A 26,503-nucleotide genomic window follows, 5' to 3' on the forward strand; every position below is an offset into this window, starting at 1 on the left:
TGTGGGATGCTCTGTAAATGTTAATCTTTTGTGATTAACAGGATTTTCAAAAGGCATATGGAAACTTTCATTCTGTTACTTGAGGGACCAAACTATTCAAGATATACGCATTTGTGATCTTTCTGTAGGGAAAACAGACACAATGAGGATGAGTAGTTTTACTTCATAATAAATAACTAAATTGCATTTTATTCTTCACACATCTGAAAGAACAGAGACATCATTCTTCTACTAGTAAGCATTCGCAACAGCTAGAATTGTAACCTATGCTTTTTACAGAATTGTCCAGAGCTAAAATGACAATTTTTCAGGAAACACACGCTCACACAGGAGCACCCACAAGTACACACATCTATTGAATAATGCTGAACTCAATATACATTGTCTTAGTTTTGCTAATTTTGACAATGAACCCAGCACTGTTCTATGGATATCCAGCATTAAGCCATAAATTAATACAATAGGATTGGTCAAATTAGTACTCATATAAAGCATTTTAATATTTCCCAATATTGATATTATTTTTCTGCAAGTCTTTGAAGTTTGTCGATCATTTGGAAGATCTACTAGTTGAGACACAGTCAACAGTATGGATCCTAGCTTCCTCTTTCTCCCTCTCTTCCTTGCTCTATAGGCACTAGAGTAAACAAATCTACACACTAATGTTATTTATTAAAGGAATATTTCCACTGAAAACTGGGTAGATGCCATTGTCAAGTTGGTGGAAGGCATATGAATCAAGTTGTAATGGCTCGCAGTCTCACACGTGCATCTGAGTTTCACTGCAATCAGGTCTGATGCCCAGCAACTAGAAGAATAAAACATCCAAGATTGATGGATTGTATCTTTAAAAACATGATGTGTTTTTAAAATAAATCTCATGTTTTGATCCAGCAAACAGTCAAAACAGCGAACTGAACGTCATAAGTGTATTTATTAATGTGTATAGAAAACTATTCCATGCTAGCATTGTTCTGGGTATTTAATAAATAAAAACTCAATCTTCTTAACCATTCTTCATAAGAATCTGATGAGTTAGGCCCTTTTGTTAGTGTCATCTTAAAGAGACAGACACTATGGTAAAACAGTCTTTCGCTGACTTAAGTTGGCTATAATTTATCAGTAAGTTCTCTAATTATGGTAGTCTTTAAGGTGTTAAATGAGAATGTCTCAGGGTCTTTTTTACTGACTTTCTCTGCCATCTTTTCATGATTCTACATTACTCATCCAGTCTTACTTATTGCGTGGATTCTGGATTGAGTACCCTTACCCAATTTTGACTTGGTCTACAGCCTAGACTACCATATCATTACTTCATTTCTTTAGTGGTTCTTAAAATAGCCCAAACTATAGAGAACTTAAAAAGTTTTAAATTATACTGCATTAAGCTCATGAGAATCCTAGTCCTTATTGTTTACATAGCTTAAAGATTACCATTTAAAAATACGAAGAAGCTGGGCGGTGGTGGCGCACGCCTTTAATCCCAGCACTCGGGAGGCAGAGGCAGGGGGATCTGTGTGAGTTCGAGACCAGCCTGGTCTACAAGAGCTAGTTCCAGGACAGACTCCAAAACTACAGAGAAACCCTGTCTCTAAAAACAAAACAAAACAAAACAAAACAAAAAACCAAAAAAAAAAAAAAAAACGAAGAAAGAAATCTCTTTGACCCTAATACTTACGAATCAAAGTATTGCTTGCAATGGATTTTCTAGTAAGAAAATTATTTATACAAATCAACAAGATCAATACATCCTATAAATAGCAGAACACACAATGCTACTAAAAATGAGCCATAATAGATACAATTTAACTGAAATTTCTATAATCAGGATTAATCCTAAAGTAAATATGCCTTTTCAAACGCTTGTCACAGCATCTACTACAAAGGAGAGAAGCTTAATACAAAATAATTCCCAGTAAAGTTACTGAGTTCAAGAAGAAGAGGAGGAGGAAGAGGAAGAAGACAACAAAGATGACAAGAACTCAGGTTGAAGAAGAGGAGGAGAACAAGAATGAGGAGGAGGTTAAGTTTTAAGAAAATTACTACATGCATAATATCTCTTCTTAGGAGTGTGATGCATAAGAGTCACTGCTATCATTACACTCCAAAAATCTTTGGAAATGCCCAGAAATGAATGAATGTGAGTAAAAAGTAGATAAGAATATAAATGTTTAATCTTTTCAATTTAAGTTACATCTTAAGGTGGGCCAAGGTTTCAGGCAACAGTATTGCTTAGAAAATGAGGTAATATGAAGACAAACTGCTCATTAAAAGAGGATTTTTGATAAAAAAAAAACCTAGCCCAGAAGCCAAAGAACACAATATTCATAGATAATATCTTGAACACAATCATTAAAATTAAGCTGCCTACTGCTTAGTATGATTTAAACTCTAAAAGAAAGAAATAAAAAGCTATCACTACATAGTATATATTTGTGTAAATACAGAAAATTCCATTCACTTTGCACCTAATGAAATGTATTTGAATACTGGATCTGCTTTTAATGAAATATATTTGAAAACTGAAATCAGTGTCACAGGATGTCACATGCCCTATTACATTTATGAAAGCTAAATGAAGAATCTGAGTCAGGGTATTAAAACTTGAATACATTTGTGATCAAAGGGATCTTAACACATCATTTTCATTCTTTCTTTCTTCTTTCTCTCTTCTGTCCTTCCTTTCTTCAGCTAACACCCACAGAGCACTCACTATTTTCTTCAAAAAACTTCTAGAAGAAAGGTATAATATGATGAACAAAATGCAAATTCTTCCTCCCAGAAAGTTGCAATAGAGAAAGTGGACAAATACGTACTTGTCCTTGAATGATATAGATATGAAATGATGGAGAAAGAGAAGAGGTTTAAAGTATATTTACTTGCATCTTGAGACAAAAAAGACTGGACCAGAAGAGCTTAGGATCTGGTCTTTCTCTATTCTTTCGTGCTCTGGCCCAGTAATTCATGTGATTCCAAGTTATAAAACCCAAATAGCCTGCTCTCCATGGTCTCCCATCTGCAGTATAAGTGAGCATTGAACAGCCAAGACATTATCAGACCCCCAGAAGACTGAATGACCTGGTTAACACTAACTCCTATACCTCTGTTCTCTATCACTGTCCAACTTCCAAAATAAACATAGGTCTTGTCACATGTCATATATGATTCTCTTCTGTCTCATTGAATGCAGAAATGTCGGTAACTCCTACACAGTACACCTGTTTGAGAATATTCTTTTCCAATACTTTTAATTCACCTTTCTGGCTGTTAATATTTTATCTGTATACAGCATTGATTATAACACAGGGCTACAGGAGGCAATGTAGCCCAATGGATGCTGGATTTAATACAGCTCAACAATTAGTCTTATGGTCAGGGGAATGTGATTTAAATATTTGTAGCCTCATTTCCTCAACTAAGTTACTAATTATAGTCTGGATATCACAATATGATGGAAGACGAACTATAGAAATGATCCCTGAAAGTATAGTCTTTATGATGGAAGACTTTAAGAAATAATACACATGAAACCTTCAGAAGATTGTCTATGTGAAGCAAATGCTCAAACTGTAGATTATTCGTATTATTATCTGTGGACACAGGAGGATACCATGCAGACATGAGCTGTGGGAAGCACACTGCTATGATAGAAAGTATGGATGGTGATTGCAATGTGAGTCACTGCAAAAATCAAGACACTGACTATTTGGAGCTCATTCCCTACAGTGGGATGACTTGCTCAGCCTTGATGCAACAGGGAGGGGCTTGAATCTTCCTCAGGGTAATGTGCCAGGATTTGTTGACTCCCCATGGGAGGCCTTACACTTCAGGAGGAGTGGATGAGAGTGAACTGGAGGGAAAGCGGGTGGAGGGGGTTCGTTCGAGAGGAGGGTGAAAGGGAGAAGTGTGAGAAGTGTGGTTGGAATGTAAAATGAATTTAAAAAAAGACATCCCTGACCAGCACCAGCAATGTTCATGTTATACTATCCACTCAATTAATGTCTTATCTATAATTTAACTATTAAATACAAATCTGATAAAAACATTTAAATTTCAAAATGTTGTTCATATAGTTTTTCATGAAATAAAATAGGTAAACAACAGTCCCAAGGAATTAAATTCATATGGCTTATGTTCACTAAGGAGTCTTATAAAGAAAGTGGCAGCCATCCCACACAACTTGATCTGTGTCGGCACCCAGATAGAGCGATGGGTTAGATGCTACAAAACAACACGCATCTTATTTCTTCAAGTGACCTCTTTTTTAGTTCACTATGAATCACTCTGACGGGACTGCTGCAGCCACCAATTCTGCATGTGGGTGGCATAGGCAAATTCATCTGTGAGCAATGACTCTGAAGCCACAGGGGTGAGCAGGCTGGATGAAAATGATCCTCCTATGTAAGAGAAACACTCTGGCTAAAGTTTGTCCCATTTTGTCCCATTTATCTGCACATCTAATATGAGTATGCTTCTAACACTTTAATACATCCATATGTGGACATAATAAACATATAAAATTCCTACTTTGGAAAACACATTTAGAAATAATTTCAAAGTAAATTTCTTATGTTTTAGCTCCCTATTCATGCTGGGAATTTTCTCACCTGTTCCCTTCTGTATACTTTTTCTAAGTGAACTTTTCAGAACAATCCCACTGAGAGGAAATTGCTTTGCAAGCTAGGACGATATTAATCTGTTCTCCCAGCATAGTGGGTGCATAAATCCTTTTTTATTGAAGAGATGTTGTTAAAGTTCTATATGTAAGAGGACAGGACAGTATTGATTTTGGCAATGCTTATACAAAGGTAGTATTTTTAGTTAAAGAAGTTGTATTCTTTCAATTTCCCTGCCATTGCTCTTGCTTATCCCTCAATACAGAAAGCACAACTCTTACTTTCTTCTGCCTGGCAAGTTCCTGGCCATCCTTAAGAATGCAGCACTGTTTTTCATCTTCATCTCATCAGCTCTCTTCAATTACCTAGCCCAAGTGTAGTCCGGGTACACATGTTGATTAACTTACCCCTACCTATAACTACAGTTTGAAGGAAACCAGAACCCTCTTCTGGCCTCCAGGGGCATTGAACTCACACGCACAAATCCATACAGATATACATGTATTTTTTAATTAAAAAAAACAAATAAAATCACTTCAAGTGTAATTCAAAAACAAATAAAAAATAGAGCCCAAGGTTAATGCTGTAATTCTGCCAAGGAATCTGCGCTGTCATAACAACACAGCTTAAGAGCCAAAAGGAATGAAAAGAGTCGGGCTATGCTTTTTAGGTTTTACTTTGTGGCTTTAGGAAGATAGTTTTCATATTTGAAAACTTGTGCATCAATAGTTCTCTGATTCTTGACTTCAGTGTTTCTCTGCATTATTGCTATTTTCATCCTTTGATTCCAGCATACCTGCCAAAACTCAGCATGTCCTGTTTCTAATAAATTTTCATATCTATCTCAGATGTCAGCTATCTGGGACCCAAGTTACCTGAAAAAACTGAGGTTATCCCTAACATATTATGTATCTTTAACCATTCACTTCTTTTTTCTTCCATATAAGTATCTTCTTCAATTTTCTGTCAGTCATCATTTGTTAAGAATCATCTTAAAAGTCTCCAGGAGTTTTCAAGCATAACGACCATAGTATCTGCCAAATTAATGCTAATGCCAGATCCCCAAAATAGTGATAGAAATAACACTATTTCCAAAGCAAAATGGGCCCAGGCCCAAATTCTGAGGGTACTACATTATTGAGTGTATGAGAAAAAAAACCCTTGCTAAAAGCATCACATTTTTTAATGTCTGCAAGCACAATCAAAAGCCCAGATCAGAAGGTCAAATATACAAAATTCAGCAAAGTGTCTATAACACAATTTTTAAAAAAGTATTTGTCCATCCTCAATTCAACCATAATAAACACATTTTCTAGTATTTCTGAGGCATAGCAATCCCTCTGTTGGGACTTCAAGTTTGCTCTTTTAATTCGTGGCCGTCTACTTTGCAGAGCTGTGCACACTCCTTCTTTCTGTGTCACTCTCCACCAATCACAGTGTCCCAGTAATATCAGAGGGTAGCCATAGCAATGTCAGCTGTGCGCATGACTGTAGCTACAGTCTAGTTTACCTTCCACCCACACAAGCAACCAATGCCTTCTATAACCGCACAACAGGAACTTTTAAAACTATCTTTCCTTTTCATCCCCAGTTTGCATATTTTGTTCTTCAGAGAAGATAACACATATATTCCCTCTTTATTGTCTCCATCAAAATTGAGCTATTCATTTTCTGAACTCCTCCATTCAGAAAGGAAACATAAAGGATAGTGATGGCCATACACTAACATATTCTTGTTCCCTACCTTACGTTCTCAACCATTACTAGAATAGTTTTGCCTATTAATTGAAATTGGTTTTTGAAAAGCTGTGGAATACATCATAGAAAGAGGCAATACATCTTTTAAATTATTACAATTTATTAATTTGATTACTTTGATTTGTGGAGAGGGTGTGAAATGAAGATTTAGAAATACAAAAAGGATATTCTGAGCCTCAGGTTCCATCCACACATCTATTATGGATCTCGTTTCTCTCTGAAAGTGCATTTCACAGAAGCCTAATTAGCATGCATTTATTGTGTGTGAAAACATCCTCAAGGATTTTTCCCTTTTTTTCCCAGCCAGTTCATAATTGTTTGTACTAATAGCTGCTACATATTTTATTAATTCAGAGTGAGCATAAAGTGGAATATCATTATTGCATTCAAAAATAATGACTAACACTGTTGATGGAATCTCTTGAGGCAAGAAGAAACACGCGAGAAAGAGGAGAGGGAAGTGGAGGACCTGAAAGAGGAACTGAAGAAGGCTAGCGGGGAGGAATACGGTACCAGAGAAACAAACAAAAGGCAAAAGGAATTGCCTGAGAGTTGATTGTAAGAGTAGAAACTTCAGAGAAAAGAGAAAGGGGAGGAAAGTCATCCCTTGGGTGAATTTTCTATAGGTAAGAATAGAGCTGAGGATACTCAGGACCATTTCTTCACACACAGCCAATGAAAGAAATTAACACCTTCACAGTGGTCAGAGATAAGAAATTGGAGAGCTTCTTGGAGACAAGGAGCTGAGAAAATACTCGTAGAGAATGAACACTGGGCAGACTCAAAAAACACCTCCTACATTGGCCGATGAGGGAGTTGATGAGATTTTACCAGCATGATTTTAGACTGTGCAAACCAGTGACTGTTACACACCTGATGAATTCAGTATTTTATGTCATTATGAGGAACTGGATTTGGGGTGGACAGCACTCCAGAGCAATGAGTGGCAAGGGAATGTATCTTTATTCATGGAAAGATGTTTATGATTTGAAGGAAGTGTGGTCTTTAATTAGTTATTGACAAAATACATATTTTTTTAAAAAAAATTCTCTTACCTGTACTTTATTAATGTGACTTTATAACTTCTTCCTTGCAAAGGAGAACACATTTCTCCACTTTAAATTAATCCGATGCTGTGAAATGTTTATGCTAAGAGATTGTAGCATAACTGGGGTGTACTTGTGCTAAACCTAGACCTTGCTATAATTCAGTATAGGCATGTAGACACATTATGTGTCTTTGAAAGAAAATGGAATCTTTTGTAGGGATAGAGGATCCTGGAAACTTAAGAGCCATGACAGACATTCCAAGCCATTGCCTTTAGAGTTCTTATCTGAAGAAGTCAAATAAAGAAATTCATGGACCATAGAGTTTTAAAGCAATTTTTTATAATACTTTTTTGTTATTTATTTTTCTCTCATAAAATACATCCTGACCACAGTTTCCCCTCCCTCCACTCCTTCCATTGCCCCTACCTCCCATCTCCTCTAGATTCACTCCTCATCTGTTTCTCTTAATAAAACAGCTGGCCTCCCAGAAATCTTAACAATAAGGCCAGGCACATATCCTCATATCAAGTCTGGGCAAGGCTACCCAGTAGGAGGAAAAGGGTCCCAAGAACAGGCAAAAGAATCAGAGATACCTCTAACTCCCATTGTTAGGAGTCCCACAAGAACACCAAGCTAAGGACTATAACATATATTCAGTGGGCCTAGCATAGATCCACGCAAGGCTCTGTGATTGTCAGTTCAGTCTCTGGGAGCCCCTTTGAGCATTGTTTAGTTGATTCTGTGGACATTGTTCTGCTGGTGTCCTCAACCTCTCTGGCTCCTATGATTTTTTATCCTGTTCTTCTGTGGGGTCCCCTGAGATCCATGGTCAGGAACCTGATGGAGATCTCTAATTTGAGCTCTCTCTACCTAATGTATGGATGTGGTTCTCTGCATCTGTTCCCATCGGTTGCTGGAGGAAGCTTCTCTGATCTGCTAATAACAGGGCTAGGCACTGATCCTGTTTGTCTGTCTGAATCTGAGCCACCTCTTTCAAGATGATTTATTTCAACTTCCATACATTTGCATCCATACTTCATGGAGTCATTTAACAGCTGAGTAGTACTCCATTGTGTATATATGCCTCAATTTCTTTATCCATTCTTCAGTCAAGGGGCATCTAGGTTTTTTCTCTTTCCAGTTTCAGACTATATGAATAAAGCTACTATAAATATAGTTAAGCAAATGTCTTTGTGGTAGGATGGAACATCCTTTGGGTATAAGACAGAGTGGTACAGCTGGGCTAGAGAGATAGCTCAGCCACTAAAGGCTAGGCTCACAACCAATACCACAAAATGAATGTTATAGATTTATAGGTGGAAGCTTAAGAGTCAAGGAGAGAAGGAGAGATGGCCAGAGTACGTGCTTGAATAGAGAAGTTCACAACAGGAGGGGTGAAGTCCCAGGAAATAGGATATAATTGAGTTCCTAGTCTGGGAGCTCTTTAAAGGAATTTATGGGAAAAACTATGGTGAGGCCTGAGAACAGAATTGTTGATCAGTCCAGTTTATCCACTCACAGTGTATCTTCTCAGTTTCACTCATTTAATCATGTGCAACCTCTAGGCAGAGACAGTTATTAGGCAATGACAAAGAGACAGGAAAAACTATTCCTTGACACCCTTGGCCTCTAGCAAGGATACTTTCAGAACAGCTGCTTTGGGCTGCTGCCCTACATGACCAATTTCTATCTCCTATTTGAATCAACCTCACATGATCCCTAAATCTCCCTTGTAATCCCATCATTTTTCTTTCTAATAGAAGATGAATGGACACAGGGAGGAGAGGCTAGTTGTTGCAGCTAAAATAGACTGATATAAACAGCTGTTTCCTAATATGTAAAGGAACTTAAGCCAAGACAGCAGAACAACATGCAAAAGTCAGTCTTCAAGGCATTCATAAGTAAATTTGCTACAATTAGCAATTTTTATTGTTTTAAGCCACTGAGCTATGGGATGGCTTGTTATGCAGAAGGACCTGAATACTGCATTCCTATGCAATGATCCCTTTCAAATATCAAGGGTAAGGTCAGTAACAAATTTTTATAATGTCTCAGTTTAGTATAAATAAAGCCCAAACTATAACTTAGGATCTATCAACTTCAGATGTTTGCTGTTGTTGCTTTCATTCCCAAGGATGTACCAAGGAACTACTTGCCAAAGCTAAGAGAAAAGACTCACATTTATAATAGAATCTTGTCTGATTTTTACATAAATGTCCCAAGAACAAACTCACGGTGAGTTTATTTAATAGAGATAACCAGGAGAAGAAGCAAGCTATTCCTTAGAAGTCTGGAAAATCTGAGAAACATTTTCTCAGATAGGTACATGTATCTCTCCATAACTCAATTCCTACTAACTTTAACCAGTTCTAGAATTTTCTATTTTCAGAGGTCACATAATCTGTCATATGCTAATAGATTCCATGTACCCATCTATGCATTAAAATATTAATGAAACCTTTCCTAATTTTAAAAAAATCCATAGACCTAGAACTCAGTAAACATGAACTTTTGGAATGTGCTCTGCTCAGGGCTGATTGCAATGTAGGTTGATATAATTACCCTTTTTGGCACAAGCATTGTCAAACATCACAAAGTAAGCAAGAATTTCCCACAAATCATACTGATAGACAGGAAGAGAAATGCACTCATCCTTGTTATTGTCACTTCAGAAGATATGCTCAGATCTGAGATGATAATGGAAGAGCTTAAGCATTCTTTCACATTCAAAAGTAGTCATTTTCTTGTAATTTCAGCAGTTGAAAAGTCACTGTCATGGGGAAATTGCAATAATTCAATTACAAAAGCTGACTTCCTGGTACACGATGAATAAATGTTCAACACTTTTTTTTTCTGTAAGTTAAAATTTTTAATTCATGCATAGGCTTCAAACCAAAATTATTTATTTTAAAATGGATCTCTTTTCTTAATAAGGAAAAGCACACCTAGAAACAGGCTAAATAACAGCTATTTTAATGACTCAAAGTAATTTGTAATTTCACAAAAGTGGAATAAGTTTTAAAATAAATGCCTTCCCTAACAGTGAAAGAAATGGGAAATAAAATGATGTTTATATGGTTAACAGTGTTGCAATCACAAAATCTTTCCAAAGTTAAAAAGAGAAGTATTACATTCTAACAGTAAAAACTCTATTCAGTTTTTCCTATGATGATACAAAAGGAAAAGCATTTACCAAGGTGTGACTTATTAGAAGGCTTTCGGCAGCTATTCATCTCCTATTGACAGAGTGTCCCAGATTCTGACAGACTATTTAGAAATTTCTGGTCACACTTTGGTTTCCATTCAGTAGCAGTATTCTGTAGGAAGGAAAAGAACTTTTGGAAGGGATAAAGTACTCTCTGGTCTAACAATTTCCATTCCCAAAGAATACAAGAGCTGGATACAATTATACAAATTTCTCTAAAGCAGTAGAGAAGCAATTTTCAACTAAGTGCTACTAGGCTTTTTTACTCTGAAAAGGCATAAATTTATTTCAAGCATAGAATAATCTATCATGTATTTGAATTATATTTGAAAAGATCATACTGGAAAACATTTCTCACTAAGTTCATTTAACTAACCATGACACTTTTTTGTTTTTTTGTGGTGGCTAACACATTAGGTTTTTTTCAGGATAACAAAATTGTTTTATTCTAAATATTTCCAAATGCGGAACAAGATCTCAAAATCATTTGTTGAAAATATCTCACACTCAAATCTGTTTTTAATTTTTTAAAAATTCCAATGTATCAGTCTATCTATCCATCTCTCTGTGTGTTCATGTACTTTAAAACATCAACATACCAACGGTTCTATCCATAAATGTCAGTGAGTTAAAGTATAATAACATTATTTATCTCCATAATTATAATGGCCAAAAACATGTAATGATCCAAAAAAGTAAGAGATATTCCAAGAAAATCATCATTCTACTTTAGCTTCAATTTGGGTTTGAAAGGGTGTCAGGGATTGAGAGATGGTTTTTGCTAAGAGAAACATTGAATCTTCCCTTGGGTCTGCAAAGAACCTAAACCATCTGTTGGTGAGAGAACTGGAGGAGGGACTGCAGGTACAGAGGTCTTTGCATATGAAGAAACCTGTACTACAGCTCCCAATTCAGAGACTGTATCCCTAGTTGTTTCCTTGGAAGGTTATCATCCACACAAGTTCATTCTCCTAATCTCAGATTCAAAAAGTAGATGCTCATTACACAACTTTAATCACTAGGTAAAATTTGGTACATGAGTGAGTATACTGATTTTACCCATGAAGAAGCCTAACACACTATGACTTTAGTAACATCGACAAGAAAATACCCAATGCTTTGTGATGATTAATTCTAACTCAAGTCCTTTAAGTGTGCTCGCGCACGCACGCGCGCACACACACACACACACACACACACACACACACACACACACACTATAGCTTGCATTCTTTTTTTTTCTATTGCTATCCAGATTTTTGCAAATCAGGGTATTAAAAATTAACCTTTAGCATGGTTAATGCCATGCATGTGAATGAGGAAACATTGTGTGAATCATAAAAATACAAATCTTTGCTGGCTAGCTATGTCAACTCAACAAAAGTTAATCACTGGAAAAGAGAAAAAACACAACTAAGAAAATGCCTCTTTAATAATGGCCTGCAGGCAAGCCTGTGGAGCACTTTCTTACTGATTGATGTGGAAGTGTCTAACTCATTGTTGGCAATGCCAGTCCCTGAATACGTGGTCCTGAAGCATAAAAGAACGCAGGCTGAGCAAGCCAAGGTGGGCAGGTCAGTAAGCAGTATTTATGGCATCTGCTTCAGCTCCTGCCTCCAGGTTTCTGCCTTGAATTCCTACGACAACTTCTAAAGAGGCTGGACTAAATGCTGCAGGATAAAATAAACTCTTTCCTCCCCAAGTTGCTTTTACTCATGGTATTTTATCACAGTTAAAGATAAAGTAAACGGCAGTCAACTGAGAGCATACTTGTGTGACTCAAAACAAAGGATTTCTCTGTGAGTGTCATTTGGGGTAGACTGAATCAGGCAATATAAGATCACAATGTCATTTTCATATAAGCCCCTTTAAGTTCTACATCCCATCCAAGACATAGTGAAGTATGTTGTAACATGATCCAAAATCTCAATGTCACAATTCATTTGCTGCACAAGTCTAATTAAAATAATTAATTTTCTACTTTTCTTAGTTATTTAATACATGTTAAAGCTGTATGCACAACATAAAATGTGTATGTGCATACACATAGGAACATATATATGTGATATTTGCAAAAAATAGATAAAAATATAATTGCTATTATATATTGAAATATTGTATATTGTATATGAAAAATGCATTGATCCAATATATGAAAAACCACTTACTCTGACAGTTAAGAAAGAAATGTAAACTGAATTTCAAAGTAATTTTATCCAGCAGAGTTGTGTAAACACGAAGAACAAAATGTTGAAAGTTGGAAATAGGCATGAAACAGATACTTCAATATGCTTTTAGAGGTCACACAAACTTGATAGGTGTCCTTTTACATTTCTTTATGTGTATTGTGAATCTTCTCTGGTGTAGTGGTGCATCCCATAACTACAGAATTCTGCAGGTAAGAACAGGGAGAACATAGGCCAGGCCACTCCACTGGAACACACTCTCTCAAGGAAAAAAATTATCAACATTAAATATATATTGCTGTCCTGTTAGCCAGGAGTTTTAGAATATGTCCTGTGAAATACCTATATAGTGCAGAAACACACATACACAAAAAATGACTTTGAATGACTAGAAGATTAAGGAATATTTATTTATTTATTTATTTATTTATTTATTTATTTATTTATTTATTTATTTATTTTGGTTTTTCGAGACAGGGTTTCTCTGTGGCTTTGGAGCCTGTCCTGGAACTAGCTCTTGTAGACCAGGCTGGTCTCGAACTCACAGAGATCCGCCTGCCTCTGCCTCCCAAGTGCTGGGATTAAAGGCGTGCGCCACCACCACCCGGTTTAAGGGATATTTTAGAGGCTGGAAAGACTACAAGAAAGCTGTGAACTCATTCTGCTCCTACAGAGGTAGAATTTGGTTCATAGCGCCTATATGAGGCAGCTCACAACTCTCTCGATGTGAGTTCCAGAGACACCCTCTTATTGTCTCTGTGGGTACCTACACTCATGCACACACTCACACAGAGAACATAGACTGAACAGATGAATAAAATACATCTTACAATGAGTTGTATTTTTATCTGGTTTTGCTTCTTTTGCTGCTTCATAATATATTAAAATGTTTTCCATGTCAGTACAATTAATTGTGTGCCAAATGTTGATGGGTATTTATTGTGACAATCCCTGTAACATTAGGAAGATTTAAATGATCTCCAAAATTGGGTATACAGATCATTTTGTTCCTGTTTATATTTTGTGATTATGAATAACTATGCAAGAAAAATTTAAATATATATCCTTGTATACCTGACAGATTATGACCTCTATAATTTTTGTTTTATAACTTTATATTAAAAAGTATATAACTTTGACTTCATTTCATTCAACCACCATCTTAGAACTACACTGTTAAAATGCAACACTTTGTAGAAAATGTTTTATTTTCTTAATGTAAATGCTTCTTGGTTTGTTTCTCTTTTTCAAATCATTGAAAAAATTAAACTCTATTATTATGAGATTCTTGAATTTGCTTTACTTCTAAGTAGCTCATTTTAAATTAGTAAAGGGAGTGCCAATAGTACATACATAATAGGACTATTGAGAGTATGATTGCATACACAGAGGGATTAGAATAATTACTGCATACAGCAATGAAATATGTAATATTATGTATATAGCTGTTACTGAAGTATACCATCTAAATACATAACATAGAGTCTAAACAGAAATGTAATCATCTACATATCTGTAGAATCATAGCTCATTTCTATGAGGAACTAATACACACAAATTAAACAATGGTAATGTGATATGGGATTTCTCTCTGTGTGCTGTGATTACCATTAATGAATAAAGAAACTGCTTTGGACCTATAGCAGGGCAGAATTTAACAAGGCTGGGAAAACTAAACTGAATGCTGGGAGAAGGAAGGCAGAGTTAGGGAGAAAACATGTAGCCCTGCCTAAGACAGATGCCAGAATTGTACATTGTAAGCCACAGCCATGTGATGATACACAGATTAATGGAGATGGGTTAAATTAATATGTAAAAGTTAGCCAATAAGAAGCTAGATCTAATGGGATAAGCAGTGTTTTAAATAATATAGTTTTTGTGTGATTATTTTAGGGCCGAGCAGCCCGGAAGAAAATAGCATGGCAGAACTTAGCTTGGTGGAGAAAACTAAACTGAATGCTGGGAGAAGGAAGGCAAAGTTAGGGAGAAACCATGTCACTCCACCAGAAACAGACACCCGAATTTTAGCCAGGAAGCTACAGCTATGTAGTGATGTACAGATTAATGGAGATGGGTTAAATTAATATGTAAGAGTTAGCCAATAAGAAGTTAGAGCTAATGGGCCATGCAGTGATTTAAATAATACAGTTTCTGTGTGATTATTTCAGACCTGAGCATCTGGGAACTAACTAGTAGCCTTCCTACTATAATAACGCTGTACCTATCTCAAACATTTTGAATATCACCTTTGCTACTGAATATTATTAATTAACTTAGTTAACATTTTACCAAATAAGTATTTTTGGTGTTAGTGTTTATTTGAGTAATCTTTTCAGATTTTCATGACTAGAGGTATTTCAGTAAATTATAAAGATTGCCACATTTTAACATGGTCTAGAAAAAAGGGGATTATCATTTGTACCTGACAGTAATTTCTAATATTGGAGCAGGATGCTCACCTATAACAGTGAAGCACTGTAGATTTCTCTAGTTGTATTTTCTAATTTTTGTTTTAGTTTTTGGTCTCCTCCAAATTCCTTCACCATTACATGTCTGGTTATACCGTTTTAATTCACTAGATTCTTTAGTCCATGTGATTTTCTTAATAGTTTACGTGTTCTATCATAGTTTCATTGTTATTTCAAAACTGTAATTGTCTCAAGTTCTAACTTGGCTCTAATTTTTTTTAAATATAAGTATGGGATTTTCTCTCTTCCTAAAGTGAAGAAGTTATATTTTTACATAGTTAATTTTATCAATTTTCTTTGTTAAATGTAAATAATTGATGTATTTTTTTTCCCAAGAACCATGTTGTAGACTGAATTTCACCTTTTCTTCTGTGGAATCCTGTTCTTTCTGGCTTGTGTATTGGTAGAAGTGCATCACCATGGCTTCCTTCCTGTCAATCATCCCCACTAATCCCCATAGTTCATACATTAGGCACACACCAGTTATGTGCTAACTCATGCCACTTTTTTCCTCTTCAGTATCTCCTAAGACGCATATTCTACTTTTAAATTTTTCAACAGTCATCATTGTGTTTTACCTAAAGATATGAAGCAGCATATTTTTTCTTATGTGCATATTATTATAAATCATACACTTTAACATAAGAACTTTACCATTTTACAGTTTGCTTTCCCTCATGGTCTTGCTTGATAGCTACACATTCTTCATTATTAGAGCTTGAGTTTTACATGCAATTTATAATCAAAATTGCAGGATAATCTACTCATTCAAGAACATACATATTTAACATTTACTTGTACAGAAACATTTTAATGTCTTTCTCAATTTCTCATCTTCTTTTATAGTTATAAAATATTTGGGGACAGCCAAGATATTTCAGTGTGTGAAGGTTCTTGCTACCAAGACCAACAGCCTGAGTCTGAGCATTAGAGCTATATGGTAGAATACCAACTCCTGCATACTGCAGGTTGTCACCTGATCCATATACATGGGCTGAGGCATTTCCACTCGTGGGCACTCATGTGCTTCCTCTTATTCCTCTCATAGATGTTGATACTTTTTGATTCTTTTTGATTCTGTGATTTTTATATCATATATTCCAATCCTACTTATCTCCGTGTCTCTTCACAGCCACTTCTGTCCTTGCACCTTCCCCCAAAACAAAATTTAAACCACATTTAAAAGAAAACCAAAAACCAAGCAAGACAAAGGAAGGAAGGAAGGAAGGAAGGAAGGAAGGAAGGAAGGAAGGAAGAAAGAAAGAAAGAAAGAAAGAAAGAAAGAAAGAAAGGAAAAAAGGAAGGAAGGAAGGGAAGGATGGAGGGAGGGAGGGAGGGAGGGAGGGAGGAAGAGGAAGGCAGGAAGAAGGAAGGAAGGAAGGAAGGAAGGAAGGAAGGAAGGAAGGAAGGAAGGAAGGAAGGAAGGGAAGAATCTTGCTGTGGAAGCTGCAGTGTGGCCCACTGAGTCACACAGCTAACTCTTTAGTCCATTCATCCTTACTTGCAAGTCTTCATTGCCGGGAGTCATTGGTCTGTGTTGATGTAACTGGTCCACACTGTCATTAAAGGCTACACATATGCTCAGGGTTTAGGCCTCAACCTTGACCGTATTGATGTCTTAGGGCTGTCCTGTCATAGGCTGAACCATTTTGAGTGGCCAGTGCTGTCACTTGGAACCATGGCATCATCCAGACCAGGGCTTTGGTCAAGGGCCATGTCTGGGTCTGTGACTCTCATACACCCAGGGTCTGTGTTAATGTTCTTAGCTTCTGAGACCATCAAAGTCTTGTGCATCTGCAAGTGGTCAACGCCTCCACCTGGGGCCATCCATGTTGGTGCCCCTAGGCCATTCAGGGACCATGTCGACTCGAGTGGCCTGAGCTACCACCTGGAAACATGGTGATATCTGGGCTGGGCTACTGCCTAGGACCATGTATGGGTTCATGGTCCTACTACAGCCAGAATATTTGTTGATGTCCATTGTCATTGTTGCTACTGAAGACCACACGGATGATTTGGGTCTGGACTGTACTCTGTGGTCATGAGGGTGTCTAAGGGCCATGCCATCACCAAGACCATGCTGATGTGAGTTGCCTGCACTATCATGTAAGACCATGGTGTCATCCAGGCCAGTGTTGCTTCCCAGGGTCATGTCAGGATCCAGGGTATAGGTTGATGTATGCTGCTGCTGTTACCTCAGAGGGCCATGTGGATAACTAGGATCTGGTCAGTGACCTGGGACCATGTAGTAATATGAGCAGCGGCAGGGCTGTGTCCCCAAAACCCCAGCCGCCTGCCCGGCTAGCTTAAGCCCTGAAATAATTACACAGACACTGTATTCATTTAAACACTGCTTTGGCCCATTCCTATCTAGCCTCTTCTAGGCTAATTCTCACATATTAATTTAGCCCATTTCTAATCATCTGTGTAGCGCCCCTAGGTGCGCTTACCGGGAAGATTCTAGCCTAAGTCCATCCTGGGTCGGAGCTTCATAGCGTGCGTCTTCCCTGGAGCCGGTAGCATGGCGTCTCTCCTGCGTCTGCTCTGGAGAGCAGAGCTGTGGAGTCTGACCTCACTTCCTCTTCCTCCCAGCGTTCTGTTCTGTTTACTCCACCCACCTAAGGGTGGGCCTATCCAATGGGCCTAGCAGTTTCTTTATTGCTTAGCCAATGAAATCAACAGATTGATATGACACTCCCACATCAGGACCATATCCGAATTCAAGGGCCATGGCCTTACTGACCTCAGTGACTGGTGCTGCCACCTGGGGCCATGGAGACTTCCAGGCACAGAGTTGTTGCTTTTCTTCTCTATGATGCCTGGGGCCTACAACATTGGACTTTGCTTGTTATGATGGTTCCTGATCACCCCGCACCAGAGGTCGAAAGGATCCTGGTTGAATGTGCCCCTTCCAGACCAAGAAGTCTGGGGGACAGCCATCTGTGTCCTCCACCAGCTCAGGCCTGGAAAGGGCCAAGCAGTTACTGGTTGTGTCTGCTGTAAATAGATCTCTATGTTGGCATGTGGCCTATATGAAGATGGGAATCAGCCATATGAGAGGGTATGCAAGGTTTGCTGCAATAGTTGATAAATGCCTATAGAATATATGAGTGCCATTTAGCTTAAATAGGCTATAAAATGTTTCAAACAAGGTCTTGAAATGATATATTTGACAATCATTTTGTCTTGTCATTGCAGGATTTGGCACATCTACTTTGAAACTTTATCAATATTCTCTATACTCTTAAGAGCTAATCAAATTTAACTTATCTCCTTTTTTCATCTAGCCACAAATATTTATTCCAAATATTTATTACTTAATCCAATGTGGCATTTCCATGATCTGAGATTCTTTTCAGTTTTGTTTTTCATCTTTCCATCATCTCATCTCAACAGGCCTTCTCCTCCTCTGCATGGAAGTCAAGCTTTAAAAGAACCCTGCTGAGGCTTTATGCCTGTCTCACAATGTGCATCCATCCTCACATCATCCAGTGCTTTTCAGCTTGCTTCATGATGTCAGAAAGTGGTGGCAGCAGTTGCTGGCATTGGCACTAGTATCCCTGTGCGTCACACGGAATGTAAAACTTCCAGGAAGCCTTTCGGATCACGTTTCCTAGACTTTCTCCAATTTTCAATGACTTTCAGTAGCTTTGTGTGCAAGAAGGAAAGAGAGAGGGTGGAGACCTTAGAGAGTGTCCTGCTTTGCATAGATGGCCTGATTGTTGCATAGAAGCAAGTGATCGCCTTTTCAGAGAAGCCTTTGTTCACCTCCCTATAGAAGCCTGTGCTTACATCCCCATAGAAGACTGTGTTCACTTCTCTATAGAAGCCTATGCTCACCTCCTCAGAGAAACCTGTGTTAACCTCCTGAGAGAAGCCTGTGCTCATCTCCCCAGAGAAGCCTGTGCTCACCTTCCCATAGAAGACTGTGTTCACCTCCTCATTGACAGAAATAAGGAGGTCAAACATATAAGCATCATTTTTCCTCAATATCAGAAAGTCTTGCATTAATATATAAATCCAGGATATAACAAAAATAAGGAATCTGGTAAAAAAAAATTTCAGTGGAAATGATATGCATGTGCAGAAATAAACACCATCAGTAGAATGGTTGAAAAGACTATAATATTATGGACCTTACTTGTTTTGATTAAAACACTAATAATTGCCATTAACAATTATCTAATATACCTGGGATATTTTTACTTCTAAGTAATCATCTTTTTACACTGTTTTAAAAACTGGTATTAAAATTCTTAATAATTATTTTTTTCATTCAAATTCTTTAAAAAAATTAAAATTTATTTACATTTATATAACTGTTAGTCAGATTAATTTTTATTTTTTACCTTTCATGGAGAAAAATTACCAGAGTTTTCATCATTAATGTTGTTTATGAGCAACTAAAACTCTGTTCCTTGCAACAGTGCCAAAGATATTACAAATACCAGAGAACATACTTATTTTTCTCCTCTTTGAAAATTAATTGCACATAGACTCATACAATTCAGCACTTAGTCATTTGAAAATATTTAATATGAGACCTTTTTAGGGTGTCAGTGCCTGATAGGAACTTGTGGATTTTCAAACTCAGTTTACAAAGATCAGAACGATGGAGTGTTATTTCAGACTGCAAAGCTATTTATCCACAGAATAGTGCTGTAACACGATTTGATCTCTCTCTCTCTTTCCTCTCCTCCTCCTTCTCCTCCTCCTCCTCCTCCTCCTCCTCCTCCTCCTCCTCCTCCTCCTATTCTTCTTCTTCTTCTTTTTTCTCTCTCTTCCTCCCTCCCCCCCACCCTGTCCCTGTCTCTGGGTACTTATGGAAACCTATAACAGCATTATGCCCTCCGTGTGCTATGATCTATCTGTATATATATTATTTCTAGGGATTTGGAAGAGCTTAACTGTTCGCATACAGTGGACAGTGCATGCTTCCTTTGTTGTGTAGCTACTTTCCTTGTACAGTTAAGTAGCAATTATACACTGAGCCACAGTGACACAACAGATCAGTTTGACAGTCTGCAAGTTTTTCTCCCAAAGTAAGGTCATAGAGGAAAATATTGGAAACAAAAGAGAACATATTGGCTCTATAAATATTTTTTAAAACTCAGAATTTAGTAAGCCCACCCATAAACATCATCTGATTAAATCCTTCAATGCCCTTGCATTATATTGTCTACAAATGAATAATAAGAAATATATATTTCAGAGGTAAAACAACTGGCTCAAGGTTACAAAGAAAATAAGCAGGAAGTAGGGAAGTTAAACATAGTCCACTTCATTGGAAGTTAAAACTTTTTCTATCACTTCTCCACAGACTTATGCTGTTTATTAAATCCTGACCAAATGCACCTGTATCTAATGCAAACCAAACGGAACCTGGGACCATCACAAAGTACATAAAAGAACTAGAACCTAAAACAACTCCTTCAAACATGTAGCTCACCTATAATATCTCACGAAAGTGGTGGCAATGGTTCCGTGATAAGGCGTGTGACCTCACTATTGTACCCTGTGCACAGCCACAACAGGAAGGAAGTGGCTTTCCTTTGTGTTGTATGAATGAAAGGAATAGATGTATTTGCTAATGATCTCCTCATACACCCTAAGTAATAGTGTTCCGTTTTCCTTTAAAAAAAGGAAAAAGAAAAAGCCAAGTGGGTTTTTTTTTTGTTGTTGTTGTTGTTTTTGTTTTGTGAGTCCTCCTCACCATTGGCTAAGGAAGCACCCAGTGCAAGAAACTCCTTTTGCACTGACGGTTACCATTGAAACATACTGCCACCTTATGACAATTCTTTTCATATCGTAATTTGTAGTACACTCCATTAAAAAAAAATTCATGATGAAAAGAACCTAAAGCATGAAAATAATATATAAATTATCTGAAACCTAAGGGAAAAAAAAAGAAATATTCACTAGATCTATTGGATGCCATCTGAGAGACAAAACTCTGCATTAGAAAACATTTTTAGATTTTTGAATAGAACAATAATTTTGATGAGATGATGCAAGCATTTTAAAAAGCAAAAAGGCTGGAGATGGCCAGTCACATTGGTCACATGCTGTCATTGAACCTGACATGTGAATCACTTTCCTGTTTTATAGTTAGTGGTTAGATTCAAAGTAGTTTTTCCTGATTGTTTCTATAATTTTACAGACACAAACAGAGGATTAAAGACCACACAGGCATCTAGTTGAGAAAAAAATTACAGGAGAAAAATGAAGAAGAGACAGTAAATTACAGTAATTAGAAGGTACATTGTGAGGAATTCAGAATAAAACAAAGTGAAAGATCTATAAAATGCTGTATTTTTCCCCAAACATGTACCCTTTTTTTATTGCACTAAAAAAATGTATCCTTCACCCAATATGAGTTCATTTTCCTTCAGGGATCCACTGAGTCATGGCTGCAATGGTTTCTGCATCTCTTTCTGCACTAGCTGCTACAAGATCTGTAGACAAATAGATGTGTCATCTCCACAAAGTACATACAAAACTGTCGCACACTTGTGTGCACTAATATCATTTCTGACTCCATGTTATTTTTCTGCCTTATTTTCACTTTGGCTAGATAGTGCCAATGGCTTTCATTTAAAAATATACACAGAACACTATAGAAAGCATGTGGGTTTTGCAAATTAAACAACCAGACTTAAAATATGCATGATGTATAGTCTGAACCTCTAGACCCCATTTGTTACTGGCTCTACAGCATGATAAGCTATGTCAAATTTTGGGATAAGCTATGCATGTGCTATTTATAAATTGGGGCCAAAATATCTTGAAAGATAGCTAATATTGATTGGTATGGACACCTGATACAAAATGACTATGAATACAGCCTAATCTAAGCACTGTTTGATTAAAATAAAGGTTGTGGTGTCATTATATTTTGTAATTATATTTAAAATAGAGTTCTCAAATAAAATAGAGTTCTTAGAACTCTAAGGAAACAGTAATAACTTATTGCCTGTACTTTTAAATTAACCACAGGCTCTTTAAAATTAAACAAAATTATTAACTATTAAAGACATGTTCAGCTGAATAAGTTAGAAAATAAAGAAAGAAGGAAGAGAGATAATGTAGTTTTGAGGAAAACTGGACAATTTACTTGTTTGTTTAAACTTCACAAGCAAAGAAACAAGTCTAAAAAAATTAAACATAACATATTGTTTAGTTTAATTACTAATTTGCTGTTTGCCCAAAGTTTAATCAAGAGAGTTCTTACATGTGGCTGACAATGGTGACATCTGTAAAAGTTGGTGCCACATTTGAGTCTTCCAGGCACAGCAGCACCTGGTGACGCTACAGGGAGGCAATCGTGGATACTTCTGGAACATACTGCAACAGCTGTCAGCTCAGAAGGAGGTATATTCTACGTTCTACCAAGCAAGTAGTACTCTACAAAACCTCACCCTGCCCCGTCCTTTAACTGAAAGGAAGCCAGATGGAAACAGGCAACTTGTCACAGAGCAAATGAAGAATTACTACAAACCCCATGGCATGCATCTCTGAATATGTAGCACTGAAAATCTGCCAGCTCAGTTTTCCAAATAACTTCACTGGCATATTTAAGAATCCTAAAGCTGTTCCATATTGTGTTTGGTAAATAAGACACCTTATCTTTAAGAGAATGCAATCAAAGTTAACAATAGGAGGAGGGTAACTAGAAAGAAGATAACACAGACATTGTTCTAGAAGGTTCTTAATGCCAGAGTGACTCTTGCTGCTTCTCTCACAACAGTTAACAGTGCAATCTGCCAGGAGACACAACCAGAGAAAACCAAGAAAACAAGCTGTATTATTCATGATGTATTGGCTCTGGCTAACCCTCCACCTGCACCTCCATTACACACCGCTATTTCTATCCACTGTGTAAAATTACCATAATAACTTTAACTAGATCATGGGCAAATTTAATTGTGAATGTACACAAAGACCAAGACTAGTAATTTTGTTTTGTATTTAGGTACAAAAATTACTTGTAGTTTTAAAACCACCATGAGGCTTTTCATAAAATTGAACAGACATAATTATTTCATGTTTTGAGTACCAGCATTGCTATTTGTGAGATGCCACTGGGAAGGTGTTGATTTGCTCATGTGCTCTTCTATGCCTACAGAAAGACATTCATGGAGAGCCTATTATATAACTGCTACCGTGCGTTTTATTTACAAAGAGTCATTCCTTAAACACCAAGCATTTCTTTAACAGCCAGTGTCTTGTTTAAAATGGGGGAACACCTTACAAATCCTGAAAGAAAATCATTTGTAAAAAGAGTCAGAATCATATCATGCATGCTTCCTTTGACTATGACATCCTAACAATGTGACAGAGACCATTAAGTGTCTCAGAGTTATCTGCTCTCATTTCTCACGATGCTCTTTAGTACATTTTCCTGGCAGCTTTATAATGATCGACATTATCTATTTCTAAATGAATCCCAACGATGAAATACATTATTCTAAATTCTAACAAGCAACTCTTTTCCTTTGCCAATAACATATTTTAGTATAGTTAACTAACACTAAATAATGTTTCCAAGTGCTTCTAAACTTATAAGATGTTTAATTAGATGAGGTATACTACAGACAACAAAAGAAAAATCTGATCACAGTGACTTTGAATTCGGTATAATACTGTAAAGAAACAGTGCGGTAGAACGAGCAGATGAACTTAGATTTGCATAAGCCTGTATCTTGCTGTAAACTTTTACTACTTGCTACTTAAAGTCTTTAGGTAGAAAATGTCACTACTGAAAGAAAGGGAACCACTCAGCAGCAGAAATAAAAGAGAAAACACAGACACAACTTTCTCTATTAACACTTTCCCTTCCTTTTATATTCAAAGCAGCACAAAGCACCACAAGCAAATCTCTGTGGGGTTTACTGCCCACAATGCCTAGCTTTTGTGAATGACATTGCCTGGAATGGGAGAGGTACAGGCATCCTCATTTTTTCCTAATTCTTCCTCCACAACAGGTTGCTTTACTACACCTTAGTCTTCAAGCACACCCTTGAATTTGTTTCATTACCAGATAGCTTCCATGGTTAACAGTTCCAAAGGCAGTAGTCAAGGCCCCTTGCTTGGGCTGTGATTCACAATTACTCATCCCCTGACTCTGTATCTTGAGCACTGGAAGCCAACCATTCTGAGCTCTTCTTTATCTCCTGGTAGGATACCTACACAACGAGCTAAATATGTGAGGAATGGGGGGTGGGTTCTTCGCTTTCTCCTCACTCTTATATAAGCTCATTAGCTTTACAGTATTATTTGCACAGGAGCTGTCTAACAAGAATAAGTCATAAAACTCACATTAACTTTATATAAATAGTAGGAAATTTTTACTATAAGGCAAAATCTGAAGTACTAACAAAAGCCTGATGAAGCGTTTACATTTTTTAGACAAAAAAGAAAAACATGTGGAGAATATAAAGCTAGTAATATTTGGAATAGGGTACTAAATTTTAGTATATTCTGTAACTACATCATAGAACTTTATGATTTTTCACAAAATTATTATTTGAATCATCAAAATAATAAATGATTAGCCTTATCTGGAATAAAGTGAACAGAATGGCCTTTATCTGCATGGACGGGTAGCGATCATTCAGTATATAAATAGACTGAAGCTGGCAAGATAGCTCAGAAGATAAAGCTCCTGATATAATTTCCTGTGATCCATCTAGGAGGGGGGGGGAGAGCCGATGTCTATTGATTGTCTTCTGATGACCACATGCATATATATCTTAGGATGTACATTCAACACATAATAAATAAATACAATGTAATAAATACTAAAAAAAATGACATTTTTATAGAAGCAGGCTTCTACCATAGGACACTAGAAAACTTGTTTTATTAGAAGAGTTTTGCTCCAAGAAGGAGGTTGCTTCTAAATGAAAGACTCCATTTTTTGATTTGATTTTCAAGCAAGGATGAGAAGACATTCTTTTTTGGGTCTAATAAAGCAAACAATAAAAAAGTAGATTTGGAACAAGAAGAAGGCCACACCTCAGCTCCCAAAAGGACTTGATCACAAATCCTTAATCTGACTCAGTAGCATGTAATAAAAAGCATCTTGTTTTCTCTATAATCCCACATACTTTTTTAATAAAATTATTGTTCCCATGACAACAGATGGTATCTTAGGAGAGGTAATGGCAGAGTAGAAATAATAAACTCTTGGCTTAAATGTGATGCTGACAGCATACTAACAGTATTATCTCCTCACAATTTTTGGTTGAAATATAGTAAGAATTCATAAAACACGAATCTCATTATGGCAGAACCAATGTAATGAACAGTAGTTGAGTTCATTCAATTTTCTATTTTAAACAAACTAAGAAAGCTGAATATAGGAGGAACACCAAATGCAGAGGTGAGAACCTAGGACCCTTCCAATATCTGTTTTTCATATTCTCTCTCCAGTGTTTTCTTATATGAAAACCACATATTTACTCTTTAAAATCTTTTTATTGATTTTAATTGAGCTCTACATTTTTCTTTGCTTAAAAATCTTTCTTAGAACGTAAATAAACCATTTTTTCAGTTCTTCCCACACTTAAAAGTGTAGATTTCAAAGCCTTAGCAATGGCTAGGTGGTTACGGGTACTGAACCCTCCAGCAGAGAACCTGGATTCTGTTCTCCACAACCACATTGTGACTCATAACCACCCATAAGTCCAGTTCTAGGGGATCCAATGCTCTCTTATACCCCTGTAGGTGCCTGCTCTCATGAGGTGAATATACATACATGCATAACACTCTTACACACAAAATATTTATTTATAAAGAGACAAGATGTCTAATTGGTAGCCAAGTTTCCTTGCAGGAAGCTCCAGGGAATATATGAAGCAGATTTTAGAAGAAATGACACATAGAACATGAAAGCATACTTAGGCTTTAAATGTGTTAAGGAAAGGCACACAGTGTACAAGTACACCTATCCATAGGGAATGAAGAGCACAGCATGGCCTGGGGTAGTTCTCATTTCATACACCAGGCTACTACCTGCAAGGAAGGAAGACCAAATTTTATCCCTATTCCTCTCAGCTCAGCAGGGAGTCACCCTCTGCTATTCAGTACCTAGTTGAGATCCTACACCGTCCCTTGCTTTCAGAACGTTCCTTCTGATTTTTGAAAAGCAAATGGGTGACTGATTTCATCATACGGAGAGGCCAGGTACCTGTTATCTAAAGTTAGTGGAGACTGGTTG

General features: G+C 36.9%; 1 protein-coding gene and 1 pseudogene across 1 annotated transcript in view; both read right to left on the reverse strand.

Moving 5' to 3' along the window:
• Positions 1-26,503, reverse strand: part of Dpyd (dihydropyrimidine dehydrogenase) — a 745,624-nt gene that overhangs the window by 583,728 nt on the left and 135,393 nt on the right. The gene's annotated exons all lie outside the window — the stretch shown is intronic.
• Positions 3,365-3,494, reverse strand: LOC142855229 (small nucleolar RNA U3; annotated as a pseudogene).

The sequence above is a fragment of the Microtus pennsylvanicus genome, chromosome 7 (genome assembly GCF_037038515.1).
Source record: "Microtus pennsylvanicus isolate mMicPen1 chromosome 7, mMicPen1.hap1, whole genome shotgun sequence".
NCBI classification, from domain to species: Eukaryota; Metazoa; Chordata; class Mammalia; order Rodentia; family Cricetidae; genus Microtus; species Microtus pennsylvanicus.